This window comes from Anneissia japonica, unplaced genomic scaffold, assembly GCF_011630105.1.
Source record: "Anneissia japonica isolate Jap-2015-1 unplaced genomic scaffold, ASM1163010v1 scaffold6755_len3797_cov116, whole genome shotgun sequence".
NCBI lineage: Eukaryota > Metazoa > Echinodermata > Crinoidea > Comatulida > Comatulidae > Anneissia > Anneissia japonica.
The window spans coordinates 319-3,775 of record NW_022697573.1 but is presented as its reverse complement, the minus strand read 5'-3'; the positions used below and the strand labels follow the sequence as shown (position 1 = coordinate 3,775).

At 28.2% G+C, this 3,457-nt stretch overlaps 1 long non-coding RNA gene across 1 annotated transcript; it reads left to right on the top strand.

Annotated features, from left to right (window-relative positions):
* The first annotated feature begins 231 nt into the window (after positions 1–231).
* LOC117102239 lies at positions 232–3,186 on the top strand. The gene is made up of 4 exons (XR_004444379.1): positions 232–299; positions 853–984; positions 1,840–1,893; positions 2,479–3,186. It is a non-coding gene; the product is annotated as an uncharacterized LOC117102239 (long non-coding RNA).
* The last annotated feature ends 271 nt before the right edge of the window (positions 3,187–3,457 follow it).

Sequence of the window (3,457 nt, the reverse complement as noted above, 5' to 3'; positions counted from 1 at the left end):
TTAGAAAAGCCAAATATAACATTTACAGGTAATGACACATGAACATGGCAAGCTCATATTTTTTTTAAATCTAACAAATAAAATACCTAGCCTTGTATTAATCATACTATTTAAACATATTTCAGTAAAGAAAAAATTACTGAAATGCCTTACTCTTTTGTTTTCAGAATGTACAAATAGAGAGAAGAGTGATGATGAGAATGATGCTAATAATGTCAATGCAAGAGAAGAAAAGGAGAATGAAGCTGACACTGAAAATGATGAGAGTGATGGAGAAGAAAATGAACCTGAAATTCAAGGTTTGTTTGGATATAGATCTAAAATAAAGTTTTTAACATTCAAACATAATTTGTAGGTTTCTAATTAATGGAAGTTTTATTTTCTCACGATGTAAATCAATATGCATTTCTCACTTCGAATTAAACCTTTATGTAAAACAATCGAAATTTTTTATTAGTATTATATGTATAAAATTGATAAAACATTCATAATATATATAATTTTTTTTATATAATTCATTACTGTATGTTTTTAACCAAAACTGTTCACATTTTATAAGGAACAAAAAGCTCACATTGTATAGCAGTTGTAAAGTTTTGTGAATATTATATATTAATAATATTAATATTTTTATTTTCCCATAATTAAGTCGATATCAACACTGTTGATTCTTCAAATTAAACTTGTTATTTTGGATGATTCTAAAATACATAATGCATAGCTTAACAAAATATGTCTTTCGATAAATTTTAACTGCTTGTGTGTTGAACAGTATAAAGAGTACCTTGTTTATTTTTTTCTAATTTCTGAATAAGGAAAAATTACTGAAATGCCTTTCTCTTTTGTTTTCAGAATGTACAAATAGAGAGAAAAGTGATGATGAGAATGATGCTAATAATGTCAATGAAAGAGAAGACAAGGAGAATGAAGCTGACACTGAAAAAGATGAGAGTGATGGAGAAGAAAATGAACCTGAAATTCAAGGTTAGTTTGGATATATAGATCTAAAATTAAGTTTTTAACATTCAAACATAATTCTTAAGTTTCAAATTAATGGAGAGTCAGAGGAAATAAGAAAAACAAAGTAATTTAGATGAGCCTGATGCAATAATAAGTGCTTGAATCCCTAAGCACGAAATGAGGTAAAAAAAGTTCTACAGCACCTTAGTAAACCTATACGTATACACACACCACTCAATTCTTATTCAACACCAGAGATAAAAAAAAGTAATACCCCTGTGTGTATACAGTATTTACTTGTCAAAATGGAAATTAGAAATTCTGAACTTTACAATAGAGTACTTGATAGCAAGAAATTACACAAATTCTAGTACATTTCAGTCTGTGGTTGGTTTTTAATTTCATAATCATTTACAAATTTTTTTCTAACACTAGACGTCTATCTCATTTGTTAAAACTCATATTTATTTTTTATATTAATTTATTATAAATGACCTTCAGATACACTTAAAAATGAAAGTGTTAAAGTTAAGGCATTTAAGAATATTGCAGTTGATAAGAGTGAATGCTGTTAATGATAGAATTGAGCCACCTTGTAAAATAATTTTTATATGTTAACGATAATTATAGTGATAATTAAGTAGTGACAATTTGAAGTTCATGACGGTGATTGCAACATTCAGCTTGCATAGATTAAAAGAATGACAAAAAAAAAAACAAATGTATTCCTTAGTATGTGTAAAATACGTAATATACACTATGATACAATGACAAATAGTTTGGTAATTAAAGGTGTAAAATCTAGGGTAAAATAAATACATTGTAGGAACAAAATAAATGAAGAAAACGTTCTAATTAATTTTTTTTTTTTTATTTCAGTGACGGATTTAGAACAACTGTGCGAAATTGTTGGAGTTGTTGAAACTGTTTCAGGTAAGGCAAGACTTTTTTTATACCTTTTTTCGCAAACCTGCCGGTCCAGAAAATATGGATTTTCAGATATTTAAAATTGAATTATTGGTTTGTTAGCAAACTCACCACTAAATGAAAAAACCTAATTTTATTTTTATTCTGCCCTTCTCCTTAAAAACAAGGATTAAAAAAGTTTTGCTCTAAAAGAAAACTTGATTGGGCAAGAGTCTTATACTTAGGTTTTGTGAACTCTGATTCAAAATAAAACTAATACTGTGTTTTTGTGAGCACTCACTTTGTTGAAGAATTATAGCAAAGTAAAACTGAAAGTTTTTTTTTTAAATGTTTATTTCATTATCTTCTCAGTAATTATGAAAATTATACATAAATTTGCCCTTTAACTTAAGTAAATCTTCCACCCACTCACCCATCCACAAAAAAGATAAACTTGCTTGGTAAAACTTTGATTTCAACAATGGTATCCGAAAACAAATTTTAACCAAAATTATAGTATGATCAGATACAAAACCAGTACCTTTGTTAGACGATGAATCTTTATAATTTACCATTCAATCACTCTAATGTGTACTTTTTATTTTATTACAGATGTCTACACTGTAGAAGAGATAAGGAAAAAGAGGCGAAGAAAAGGCAAAACAGAATACCTTGTGAAGTGGGAGGGATACGAAGAATGCACCTGGGAGCCGTATAACAATATTCCTTATAGTTTGAGAATGTCAAAGTTAAAAAAGAAATTTAAAAAAAAATGGTTTGCGATGGATTACAAAAAAAAATTCTTTTTTTAATTCGTTTTAATTAGTTGGTAATATATGCTGTGAGAGTTTCCTTTTGCAGTATTACAGTGTATAATAAGGCCTAAAAAATTGTTATGTTGCCCATGCCAAGGACAATTTCAAAAGAGGGTAGGTTGTTCAGATTTTTTTTTTCTCCTTCCTAGACCATATATACACATATTATAGCTGTTCCATTTACGACTACGTAAAGTTTGCCTAGGGCTAGCCTATTGTTAATTTACTAATAAAATACTTAAATATGACAAATCTACAGTGATATTGACCATCTATAATTGTATTCAAAATTCATTTTACCACATCACTAATTGATTTCCAATAATAGGTACAAAATTTCTAGAGCACGTATCAGGGCATACAATGTTGATTCTGACTTTAGAACAAAGGTATTTTCCCTATTCTTCGTCACTTTACACTATGATTCTAAAAGAGAACACATGGTTTTAGAACTATTTTAAATGTCTGTTTTTGTAGTGTATTTAAATTAAAAATCATATCCATTTTTACAAAACAATTCATAAAACAACTGATATTATTATTATCCAACCAATAAGGGAATAACTTGCAAATTTTGGCGTCATGAAGGTTTTAAAGTTAGCGTAAAAACTCATCTGTGTTAGTAATAAAAACCTTGTATTGAAAAATTGAACTTATGTTCTCAACACATGAAAATTGACGTACCTCTAATTTTCAGCTGACTACTTCAGTCTTCTTCAGTACATCTCCTAAAGAAGGCTGAAGTAGTCAGTTGAAAATTTGAGGTACGTCAATTT